At 38.1% G+C, this 13,712-nt stretch overlaps 1 protein-coding gene across 1 annotated transcript in view; it reads right to left on the minus strand.

Annotated features, from left to right (window-relative positions):
- Positions 1 to 10,999: 10,999 nt before the first annotated feature.
- The window catches only part of LOC137282327 (acetylcholine receptor subunit alpha-1-A-like), a 33,413-nt gene continuing 30,700 nt past the window's right edge, over positions 11,000 to 13,712 (minus strand). Inside the window, exon 2 of the mRNA XM_067814074.1 lies at positions 11,000 to 11,016. The gene's annotated coding sequence lies outside the window, so the exon portion shown is untranslated. The remainder of the gene's footprint in view (positions 11,017 to 13,712) is intronic.

Consider the following 13,712-nt stretch of genomic DNA (forward strand, 5'->3'; position numbering starts at 1 on the left):
ACCAAATTACATTAACCATGGTTTATGAAATTCCAGCCAAAAAAAACAAAACGTTAACTTGAAACTGACCCTGATGATACTGACCACAGACCGTCTGCATTGATTGAGTATTGGCCGCGTTTCGTTGTGATTGAGACTCCTAACAAGACACCGTTAAAGCTTAACCCTTTGCTGTCTCCAAAGGTATTCAAGGTATTGCTGGAGATATGAAAAGCATTAAACGCGTACGTTCGGGTGCGCTGTTAGTTGAATGTAGTGAAAAACAACAATCCTCCAAACTGATGAACATCAAATCTTTCGTGGGCATTCCGGTCTCGGTGTCTGCTCACAAAACCCTGAACACAAGCAAAGGTATCGTTAGGGATCGAGATCGATTGTTTGATGATATGTCGTACCTTGATATAGGATCTGAAATGAAGGATCAAGGTGTACTCCACACCAATCGCTTTTCAACTCGGAGAAACAACGAAACCATCAAAACCAATACGTATCTGTTTACTTTTTCCACTTCAAATGCACCCAAATCAGTGAAGGCAGGCTACTGTAACATTCAAGTTGATACATGCATCCAGATGTTTTAAATGCCAGAAATAAGGACACTGTGTAAATACTTGCACATTGTCTGTTGTGTGTGCTCACTGTGGTGAGAAGACACATACAACAGAAGATTGTGACAGTGATTTTAAAAATGCACCAATTGCTCAGGCGACCATTCTTCCTTTTCTAAACAGTGTCCTATTTGGAAAGAACAAATGGAGATAAACAGAATAAAGTTTACACAAAATATCTCTTTTTCGGAGGCCAAAAAACTGGTAAAGAGATCTGAACTTTCGGAAAGTTATGCTACAGAAGCAAAAACATCATTGGAGTCTAGCTCTAAAATAACAAAATTATCAACAGGCTGCTAAACTACCTCGACTTGGGTAAATTGCGATTCTCCACACCCTTTGTACCCTGCTATATCATCACAGACTGAGGAATCACTTCCTAGTACCTCAAAGTCTTCTTCTGATCACAAATCATCATCTCAGTCACACTCAAAGTCTCAATCGACAGCTGATAGTCAACAAACGGTGAAAAGTAAACCAAAGCCAAAGCCTGATGCTTCAAAAGAACAAAGTGGCAGAGCTTTAAAGGGCCACAAAACAAAATTCAGTTGTTCAATAAATACGGGTCTCTTGAAGACATGGACGTTTCTGAAAACGTCCATTCTAGGGCACATAGCTTGTCGCCCTCTTAAAGAGTGCAGGGTAGATCCCCAATAAATCCCCCCAAAGATAGTTTATTCCAGTAATATTGCACAGTGGAACTGCAGAGGATTGAGGACTAATTTACAAGAATTACAGCTATTAGTCCAAGATTTTACACCTTCAGCGTTATGTCTCCAAGAGACATATTTAAAACAAACAGATACATTTGACCTTCGTCATTTTAATGCATATCATTGTTTTCACCTCCGGGTGATGGGGTCACTGGCTGATCATCCATTCTAGTCAGACAAAACGTTATTCAAAACCCTGTTTCACTTAATACTAATATGCAGGCTGTGAGAATTACTTTACATGTAGCGTTTAGGCTATGCTCTCTTTATATTTCGCCGTTTTCGACGTTTGCCAAAACTGATCTTCAAGCTCTATATGACCAACTCCCGAGGCCTGTATTATAATGGGAGATTTAAATGGGCACAGCCCACTCTGGGGTAGTGTAAATACAAACACTAGAGGTAAATTGGACTTTTGTTCTGACAATGATTTATGTATTTATAATGATGGTTCCAACACATATGTACACCCTGGTACAGGGACTTACTCTGCTCTCGACTTGTCCCTCACAAATTCAGGACTGCTAAATGAATTTGAATGGTCAGTCCACGATGACCTCTGTGGAAGTGACCATTTTCCTACTATACTAAAATCTGCAACTCCATCCGATGTTCCTCCATCATCAATGAATGGAATTTTAAAAAAAGGCTAACTGGGCTTTATATGAAACTTAAACCTGAACATTTTATTGACGTTTCTGATGCTATTACATGTTTTTCTGATGAACTGAACTCCATAGCTGATGAGTGTATACCAAGGTCCTCTGTAGTTCCACACATACGAAAACCATGGTTCAGCGATGAATGCAAAGAAGCTAGGAAGGTAAGGAAAAAAGCGGAACATTATTTCCGTCGCCATCCTATGGTGCACAATTTAAATAAATTTAAAAGTTTAAATGCTAAAGCACGGCGTACTTTTAAACAGAACAAACGCCAATCTTGGCAAAATTATGTATCCAAAATAAATTCTCGGACACCGATGTCCAAGGTATGGAACATGGTCCAGAAAATTAAAGGTAAAGGTACTAAATCTACTGTCCACCATCTCAAACATCGAGATCAATTACTTACTGATAAATCAGATATTGCGAATAAACTGGGGGAAACTCTCGTTAGACACTCTTCCTCTTCTAATTATTTACCTGAATTCCAGCAGTATCAAAAACAACAAGAAAACGAAACTATTAATTTCAATTCTGATAATGGGGAAGATTACAATGAAACGTTTTCTATTCATGAACTCCATACTGCTCTTGATCAAGCTCATGACACTGCTACAGGAGCTAATAACATACATTATCAACTCCTGAAGCACTTACCAGAATCCTGTTTAGAAACGTTCTTATCAATTTTTGATGATATTTGGACTTCCGGGAAATATCCTTCTTCATGGCGTGACGCTATGGTAGTACCAATACCTAAACCTGGACGTGATCATACGGATCCATCCAATTATCGTCCGATTTCATTAACTAGCTGTGTTTGCAAGACCATGGAACGCATGATAAATAATCGACTTGTTTGGTACTTGGAAACAAATAATCTCATAACAGACAAACAGTGTGGTTTCCGCAGAAACAGAAGTACAGTCGACCACTTAATGCGTTTGGAATCATTTGTTAAAAACGCACTAATTAATAAACAACACGCTGTGTCTATCTTTTTTTATTTAGAGAAAGCATATGATACAACCTGGAAATATGGTATTTTGTATATATAATATTTTGATGGGGTTTACATGACTTCGGCTTGCGATGTCGTTTGTCGGAATTCATAGCCAACTTTTTAAATGACAGACAGTTCCAGGTCAGTGTGGGTTCTACCCTGTTTGATCATTACAATCAGGATCAGGATGTTCCACAAGGCAGTATTTTGTCAGTCACACTTTTTAGTATAGAGATAAACAGTTTATCAAATGTTTTAAGCGATTCAATTGATGGATCGTTATTTGTGGATGATTTTAATATTTCTTGTCATGGTAAGAATATGCACACCATTGAACGGCAACTGCAGTTGTGTTTAAACAAGATTAATAAATGGTGTCTTGAAATCGGCTTTAAATTTTCTAAATCGAAAACTAACTGCATACATTTTTGTCGTAAATATAAACCACATAAAGACCCTGAACTATCTCTAGATGGCATGCCAGTTTAAGTTGTTAAGGAAGCTAAGTTCTTGGGTCTTATCTTTGATTCACACTTAACGTTTTTACCGCATATTAAATCACTTAAAACTAAATGCCTGAAAGCACTTGACTTGTTGAAAGTGGTTTCAAATTCTAAATGGGGAGGGGATCACTAAATGGGGAGGGGATCAAGTTACCCTTCTCCATCTCTATCGATCACTGGTGCGTTCTAAGCTTGATTATGGCTCCATCGTCTATAGTGGAGCCTGCAAAAGCAACTTAAAACTGTTAGATTCTGTCCATCATCAAGGTCTTAGACTTTGTCTTGGGTCTTTTAGAATTTCACCAATTGACAGTCTCTATGTTGCGGCTGATGAACCATCTCTTGAGCAGCGCCGTGTAAAGTAATCTTTACAGTACATCACTAAATTATACTCTAATCAATCTAACCCTGCATATAACTGTGTTTTCAATCCCCTTTATGAGGATTTATACAACAAAACGTCTTCTCTTGTTCCGCCTCTAGGACATAGAATTAAACCCTTTCTTTCTGCTGCCTTCATTGAGCTGGAAAGCATAGCTCCCTCCCGTCTTCTCCTCCTTGGCAGTTGGTCAGGCCCCAAGTGGACCTAACATTGAACACATTTAAAAAATCAGAAAGTAATGAATTACAATACAAACAAGAATATAATCAACTGAAACATAAATATAGCAATCATAAATCCTTACAGATGGGTCCAAGGCCGGTGGGGCAGTGGCCTGTGCCACTGTCATTGGATCCTGAACAATATCTTCTAGATTACCAGAAAGCAGTTCTATTTTTACAGCTGACGCTAACGCCATACTAACGGCTCTTAAATATATCCAAAGACACCCTAAACATAAACCGCATATAATCTATTCCGACTCTCTTTCTTGTCTTCAGGCTATTAAAATATGTCTTGTCTTGTATTAAAATATGCATCCCTTGTGATGAGAGAACCACGGTCAAGCATATCCTGCTTGACTGTGTTGAATTCTCCATCATGAGTGATAAATATTTCAATGTATAAACAATTAAGGAACTTTTTAACACCGTTAGTTCTCATTTAATTCTTGGATTTCTAAAAGAAATTGATTTCATCATTGAATTTTGATTATTGTGTTCTGTAGATAGCTACATTTTAATTCATGGTAGTTTAGATTAGTAACGTGAATTGTTAGTGGCTCTACCCTCAAAGGGGGTTGAAGTACCGTAAAATTATTGTCCTCCTGAGAGGGTACGTAAGTCCCAAAACATTTCCTGTACGTTTAGACTTCCACTGTTTTTAATCGTAGTATAGTCTGGTTCATAATTATTGAGAATTTTTCTTCTTACTTTGAGCTATCCTAACACCTCAACTGATTCACTGATACTTAAAACTAAGTAATGGTGTAAAGGAGGTAATTCATCTTGTCCTACTGAGTATAGTAAAATTAGAGTTACCTCCCCTGAATTTGTAGCAGACGTCATTTTCCTCAGCACTGTCAACAATGTCTGCTGAAGATAAAAGGAGGTTGATTTTTGAGTTGTGTAATCAAGGAATTGATGATGTAAATACATTGGCAGAGAGAACAGGAACTCCTCTTTCTACTGTGTATAGGATTAGGAAGAATTTTAAAGAGGGAAAGGATTTTGGGCACCAGAAAGGAGCAGGGAGACCCAGAAAATTGGACTTCTCATATCGCGTCCGGCTGGGAATTTTAGCGTCTAAAAAGCAAAGGGCAAGCATCTCCAACATCAGGTATGAAATGATAGAAAGGGGATCAACAGTTGTATCAAAATCTACAGTTAGAAAAAATTTGATTGATCTTGGATGGGAGAAAAAGACTGGAATTCCTTCTCCTCTCATGAAACAAGAACATAAAGACAGGCGTGTTGAGTGGTGTTTGGCACATGAAAACTTTGACTGGGAAAATGTGATTTTTACTGATGAAAGCTCAATATGGGTATATCCCAATAATGTGAAAATATGGACAAAGTCTGCGTCAGCACCGTTGTATCGACGACCTAAATACAGCCCAAAGTTTCATGTATGGGGAGAGATATCCTTATTAGGAACGACCCCGCTGTGTGTGTTTGAGGGAAATCTGACAAGTCAACGCTACACTAACATATTAGATAATTTTCTCCTTCCAAGTGCACATGTGTTTTATGGAAATGACTGGATTTTGCAGCAAGATAATGATCCTAAACACACGGCAAAACATGCCAAGCAGTGGTTTCAGGAGAAAAATGTGACTGCATTACCATTTCCAGCATATAGTCCTGACTTAAATCCCATTGAGAACATTTGGGGGATGATGAAGGAATGTGTGAATCAAAAGGGGTTGACAAAAATTGAAGACATGAAGAGAGAAGTGGTCCGATACTGGGATAGCATAACTCACGAGACACTAACCTCTCTGATAGGAAGTATGCCTACCCGTCTTAGACTGTGCCGTGAAGCTCAAGGAGACTTGATAAAATATTAAATTGTTACCTACACAACATGAAAAGGTCAGTTTACTTTCACAATACATTCAATTTTATCTGATTTGTTCTCGTTTAATAATATGAAATGCTTTAGCTATTCTCAATAATTTTGAACCATACTGTATATGTGTATTTTTAATTTTTGTGGCTAGATGTGACTAAACTGCAAACAAATGAGGGGATAATGTAAATCCAACTAGGGTCCATGCAGGTAGCAAAGGTACTGTAAGTCCCCATGGTCCCTAGTATGGTGATCTACCTTCAGTTGTTGGCAATCTATAGCCCATTTTTATATTGTATTGTCCTCTATAGCTAAATTGTTTTAGGTGTATTTACTAGTTTTACATTCTTGTCTGTGATATTCTACTTTTTTGACTGTCCTTTGTTGACAGGTTTTCATAATGTACATTCGAACCCCGTTTACCCGGACCCCACATATCCGGAAACCCCGCCTTCCGGACGATTTTTATGTGAAACGAAACTTACGTTTATTAATTGTACCCGCTTAACTGTTGATTTATTGATAGACGTCCGTGAATATTTTCTGCTTTCTCTTAATTTTGACGTTTTGGATGTTTGATCCAGTTAACCGGACATCTCGCTATCCGGACGATTTTCGAGTGAAACCAAAGCGTCCGGGTAAACGGGGTTCGACTGTATATATGATCTTTTTCATTGTTGAATGTTCACGTCACGATATGGCTGAGATATTGCCGATGTGACGTTAAATATTAACTCACTCACTCACTCACACTTACTTGAATAAATGAACGATATGCTTATTAGACAGTCACCGAATGAATTGTCACGGTCCGTCCTCCGCATGTTATTCCAACTATCATTCATAATCGCATTTGCTCATTACACTGACGACGTTTCTTATCTGGAACTTCTCAACAGAATTACATGTGAAAAAATGGATGACCAAATGCGGGTATGTCACGAATGTATGTGGGGCATGCTCGTGATTTGACCAGCGTGGAATCAAACTTAGCTGTAAATGCAGGTCCAGTTTGACCCAGACAAGCATAATCTGAAATATAAACTTTTATATAGACTTCATGTGATGCGTTATTTTTATCAAAATACTCATCTTTGATCTGGATTCAACAGAGGTTCATTGGGTTCACAATGAGTAGTTGTCGGCAAGTAGTATTTTAATTGTTTAAAGAAGGTCTCTGATTGTTTTGGATCATTCCATTACAAGTTCAAAGGGTAAGTAGGTTATTCTGCCTCTCTGTCAGTTATGCGATTTGTAAAGATCACCTGGTTGGTTGGTATTGGCTTATTTCACATCATGGGCACCCCCTCAATCCTGAGCTCATCAATGTCACCCTCACCTGTTGAGCACGGCAAACCAGATAGTGAATACTCTACTTCCAAGGTTAGTCATTACAGCACATTATTGCTATATACTTTTATTAATACTTGCCTAGGTAACATAAGTAGGCATTTTCAGTAGAATGTTTCTGATATTGTAATTAGAAAATGTATGACTACTCTTATGAAGGAATGTGTGCTTGAGTGATGATTTTATATATAACTTTGCATTACAAGTGTGATAGGATTATGTATATTTATGTTACACAAGGAAGTAAGCTTTTCCTTGTAAAATTTATGTGTATTTTATACGTTAATTGTTGTGTCTGAACTATTCCCATTCACGTTACATATGTATATATTTTCATGTATTATATTTGCTTGGCTCAGGTAGCACAATCCTGTAGCATGTGGGGGGTTGACTGCCAGTAAAGCTCGTCAGTCGAAACCACGCTTCCTGTGTCACACACAGGGTACGCACTTTATAAACTATTTCATTATTTATGTATGAGTGACCGATTTGCTTATTGTTGTATATACTGCATTACTGCCTTGTATCATGTATTTGACTGCGTGCTATATTACAATTAGGGAAATTCATTTGTAAGCAATATATCTGTAATATATTTGTATGTGTACTTCTAATGGTATGAGCATATGACGTATGCATTATTGCAGACAATAATGTAACTTTAAACACATGCTTATTGATATTATGTAAAGTAATGTAATGTAATGTAATGTAATGTAATGTAATGTAATGTAATATGTATGTTTATATTTTACCCCAGGAATGAAATTCTACTTATGATTATACTATTGTTACAGAGTGTTTACTGATATCATCTTATATCTACTTCTATGCTGGGAATAAAAGAATTGACATCACACCCGCAGCCTATATCCTCACCGTAGTAGAGGGTAAATTCCAGGTCGCAAGAGATACTGGTGTTGGATTAAGTCCGATGTTCCTTTTCAGAGTGATCCACAACGGGTTTGGGATAGTTGAACGTGGTCAGGTATTGCAAAGTACAACCCCAGGAACAGAATTTCTTCTGTGATGAGTCACGCCTTACATTGCATTTGGTGTGGTGCAGGAAGAGAAACTTAATGAGTGTGTGTTCCTGAGAATGACCGATTTTGAGGGGTAAGTGTAATGGTTTGGGAGCCTTTCCTACCAATGGTCGATCGCAAGTAAATGTGGTCAAGGGGTATGTCATACAGTATTGTAATAAGTTTTGATACCTGTGTTTCGGCTATTGATTCTGCTACATGCCCTGGACGGACATTTCAGCATGGCAATGCTAGGACAGATATTGCAGTTCTCAAGTAACGCTGGTGTTGATGTCATGGATTTGCCTTCTCTCTCCTCAAACTGGAACCCGATCAAACACAGCTGGGATGAAGTGGGTAGATGTGCTGGAGAATCGACCCTAGGCCTTGCAAGAAAGAACTGGGGCAGGTATTCCCTGGCCAATGGCGATGACTTGCAGTGAGCGTGTTCCGACAGATTCTCCCGTTCATGAGGGCACGTTGTGTTACTGTAACGGCGCCCATGGAAGCAACACTCATTATTTTCTTCTCAGGACTCAATTCAGCTCTGTCAAGTGGGTGAGCATGTAAGCCTTGCTCCTCAGTCGAAAGAAGTGAGGCCAGGAGCGCCGTTGCACCAACACAACAACGACACCAACACTACTACAACTACAATACCATGTCCTGAAATATGATGCTTCTAGTAGATATATAGATATAACTCTAACTGGATAGAGTAAAACTGTTATCTACCGACTCCACGTTTCCAGCCTTGCTCCTCAGTCGAAAGAAGTGAGGCCAGGAGCGCCGTTGCACCAACACAACAACGACACCAACACTACTACAACTACAATACCATGTCCTGAAATATGATGCTTCTAGTAGATATATAGATATAACTCTAACTGGATAGAGTAAAACTGTTATCTACCGACTTCCACGCCGCTCTCAGCAATATTCCAGGTATATGGCGGCGGTCTGTAACTAATGAAGTCTGAACCAGACAATCCAGTGATCAACAATATGAGCATCGATCTGCGCAATTGGGAACCGATGACATGTGTCAACCAAGTCAGCGAGCCTGACCATCCGATCCCGTTAGTCGCCTCTTACGACTAACTGAGTCGCCTTTTATGGCAAGCATGGGTTGCTAACGGCCTATTCTACCCCGGGACCTTCACGGGTCCCAGTTCTTACAGAGCGTTGTACACTAAACTGTTGTATATGACAGAATAAAAACAATAATCTTAATGTATATTTTTCATTTGGGTCCAACACCTATCGTGGACTCCCCGGGTTCTTCACCTTGGTCGGTATCCGTTATTCATTTCTGAATAGGTAAGAGTTCCAGCTTTTACATACATTAAACTAGTTACTGAAGTTGTCATAGCATATTTCTCTAATTTTCATAAAACCATTTCCATTTGAGGGTGTGCTTCTAGCTGAATGCGGAAAAAAACAACAATCAACCAATCTGATGAGTACTGGATCTTTCGTGGGCATTCTGGTCACTGTCTCATTGAACACAAGTGAAGGTATCGTCGTCAGAAATCGCGATTGATTGTTTGCTGACATGTCGAAACTTGACATAGTATCAGAAATGCGAGATCAGTGTGTGCTTTATGTAAAGAGCTTTTTTAAGTAATGTAAGTCACTATGGACCCTAATATGGTGATGTACCGTCAGTTGTTGGCGATAAATAGCCCATTTTTAATTTGTATAGTCAAAAAATAGTTATTTTTACATAGCTTGCTCGCTAGCTTTAAATTAGCTAGCTGTCCTTCGCAGACAGGATTTTAGAATTTACCAGTAATTAACATGTATAGATTATTTGTTTTCGTCACGATATGGCTGAAATAGTGCCGCTGTGACGATAAATTTGAACTCACTCACTCACTCACTCCATAAGTAGATTGTGGTTGTGTGGGAAAGAAATCACGCAGTCTTTTATGTACGAATTTTATTTCCATCAACTGCACCATAACGTCAAGATGTACATCAACACGCTACGTGAAATACTGAAACAACCTCTGTCAAAAGAGTAATTGAAAATTTAAACATGAAAAAAAGGCTTTAAAGATACAGACCATTACCATTTCCAGTCTAAAAATCCAAGGTAGAATCTACATTGTTCAGTTAAAATATCTGCCAATGTTTGAACAGTGTCCGAGGTAAGGTAAACTGGGGTTTAACGACATGCATGCGTGTGTATGTGTGGCTGCTTGTACTTGCCCAGGCTTAAGCTGGTTTTGATAATCTGTGATAGCTCACTGAGATATTATGCCCCAGGGCGTCCTTTCCCAAAGCACTAAGGTGATTGTAAGTCACTAAGGTAACCTTAGTGCAATGTTAGAGAATGGGAGTTAAGGTTAACCTTAGTAAAGGTTGCTTTGTGAAAGGAGTCCCAGTTAAGAATTCCCCGCTCAGACACATACATTAATGCCGAGACACAGGCAGAGAAACGTCTTAACGTTTTAACGTCTTTTGGGGATGACGCTGTCAATAAAAGCAGGGTACTTCAGTACTGTGGCGGTTTATATGTCTGCTGCACCCCGATGTTACATATGTCATAAGTTTGGATACGTCTCCACATCCTGCCGAAATGAGCAACGTTGTCATCATCAAGCCTCCGAGTGCAGTAAAGCTCCAAAGCGTGTAAACTGCTGTGGTAGGAATGTGTCTTCCTCCAAATCTTGCCCTGAGTGACACATCCAACCAAAGATCCTAAAGCTAAAATATGAAGATAAGTTTTTTTCCGAGATGCCCAGAAACAAGTTAATCCAATTCGATCGAATCCATCTCCGTCCGACATTAAGTTATTCAGCTGATGTCTGAAGAAAACCAAGATCAGGACTAAGCCTAAAGAACCTATTATTTGTCATTTGTATAACAAGTTGAGAAATACGTTTTTACCAAATATTTGTAGACAAATTTGACAAAGTTGTGACTGATTATAACCGTCAGAATGTTTAGCACTGTATATTCTGAAGTGCACGGAAAGCAGATGGCTGAATGTTAAGAGCTAAGGGAGACAACTATCACATTTACGAACGCTTGAGTTACTTTTGGTGACGGGATACTTAATCATTATAATCTTTAACGATATACATTGTGACTTGACTACATATACACTATCCATGCCCATGTACTGGAACACTTTGATACTGAATAAAGAATCTCACTCTTGTATCCTGTATCAAAGGTTAATTCACGTACACCTATGACTAAGGTATGGAACATGACACAAATCATCAAGGGCAAAGGTAGAAATTCTAGTATTCATCATCTCAAATATATTAATTGATATAATTGACGTTGCAAACATAGTATGGTTTCTAGAATCCAACAATCCTCTTACAAGCATCCGTTTGGGTTATCGAAAAACTACTGACCATTTTGCACGACTGGAATCATTTATTAAATTGGTCTATGCGTTGTCTTGGATCTTTCAGAACTAACTAACACTACACGTTGAAGCTGATGAGCCTTCTCCTAACCAACACCGTCTCAAATTATCTTTACAGTACATCACTTAACTATATTCTAGTCAGTCGAATTGTATCTTTAATCTCCTCTATGAGGATGTGTACAACCAGAAGCCTTCTCTTGTTCTGCCTCGTGAAATAAGAATTAAGCTTTTCATTTTTATGCTGGTATTGAGCTGGAAAATACAGTCAACTCCCGTCTTCATCTTATCCTTCTCCAATCAGTAAGGTTCCAAGTCGACCTTACATTGTCCACATTACGAAAGTCCGAAATAAAATGAATTACAGTATAGAAATTGATCACTTAAATAATTCTTCTACATACAAATTCTTACTTACAGATGGATCCGATGATGGTGGCGCCGTTGCTTATGTCAATGTCATTGGATCCAAAACTATATCTTATAAACAATGGTTCAGTTTTCACAGCAGACGTCAATACCTTATTAACAGCTCTAAAATATATAATAAAAAATAACAAATATAAAACACATAATCTTTATTTTTTGCCTCTAGACAATTATAAAATGTCTATTCAACATCCACTATATCGAAATAATTGAATGATATAATAATCTTGCTACTGGTCAATTCAACATCGTCTTAAAAGTCACATTGGTGATCTACTTCAGAAGTGGGACGCCTACTTAGGGATCAGTAAATAGCATGAATTTAAACCACCAAATGGTTACGCCTACTTGGGTTGTCAATCCAGATTTGAACAGGTTATTTTGAGAAATAAAACCCATCATAGTTGCCATTCTAGATGTACACATGAATATCTTTTAAGAGGTGAGGATCATCCATTCCATATCTTTGTGGTGAAAAAACAACCACTGTCAAGCATGTACTGCTTGACGGTATTGATTTTTCCATTACAATGGGTCGATATGTCGCGGTTTTGTAATGTATGTCTTCGTTTAAGCATAGATCTTTTTTATAAACGAGGAATCAATTGATCAATTTTAAAATGTATTGTAATTCGTCAGTGATATTAACTGGGTAGAATGATTAACTATAATTTGTGCCTCTACCTTGAAATCGGGGTGAAATAGCGTAAAATAATTCTTCTCTGGGTATGGGTTCGTAAGTTCCATTTCATTCAAAGTATTTTTCATTCTCTAAATTTTAATAGAAGCATATTTGTTCTTCTGAAGCATGGCTAGTTGCTAAACAATCCCAACTTCCTACAGGTATTGTATTTTAAATCCAGTTGGAGTGCATGCAGGTAGCAAAAGCAATGCCACTTTGACCTTACTATGGTCATCTACTTTCAGTTGCTGGCGATCCATAGCCCGTTTCCATATTGTATTGTTCTAATCTAAATAAATGTTATCGTTTTATGATCACATTCTAGTTTTACCTTATATTCTAGTATTTTTACTGTTCAACGGGATTAAATTTCCAAATATATTCATCTTTGGTTGTTCACGATATCACTGAAATATTGCCGAAGTGACGATATATATTTACTCATTCGTTTCACAATAAACTTCTTATTGCCCTCTATGTGCTGGTTATGACCCAGGTGTTTAGCAGTGTCGGATACAGCAGATGAAGTCAACCATGAGTGATAATGCTCTACACCAACAACAGAAAATACATGCCGTAGAAACAGTATTGTGTATGTCTTCTGAAATCAACTGATAGACTTTCTATAGATAATACGTGGCTACATTCTGTTTGCAATGACAAATGAAAAAATACTGGTTTAACATAGATACCCTTGCAAAAGCAGGACTATACCTCGTGTATTTTAATATTGCATTGTGGATCGATAGGTTTTATTACTTAATCTCTGTTATCTCTGAAACTTGACAGTTTGACAGCATTGTTCTACATACAAATGTACAGCGAAAGTGTCCCAGTACAAACGTAAAAGGTTTGGGTTTTTTACAACAATTTCAATCTAAAGACACAAGGGTGAAATAATGA

This window comes from Haliotis asinina, chromosome 1 (assembly GCF_037392515.1).
Source record: "Haliotis asinina isolate JCU_RB_2024 chromosome 1, JCU_Hal_asi_v2, whole genome shotgun sequence".
Classification (NCBI taxonomy): domain Eukaryota; kingdom Metazoa; phylum Mollusca; class Gastropoda; order Lepetellida; family Haliotidae; genus Haliotis; species Haliotis asinina.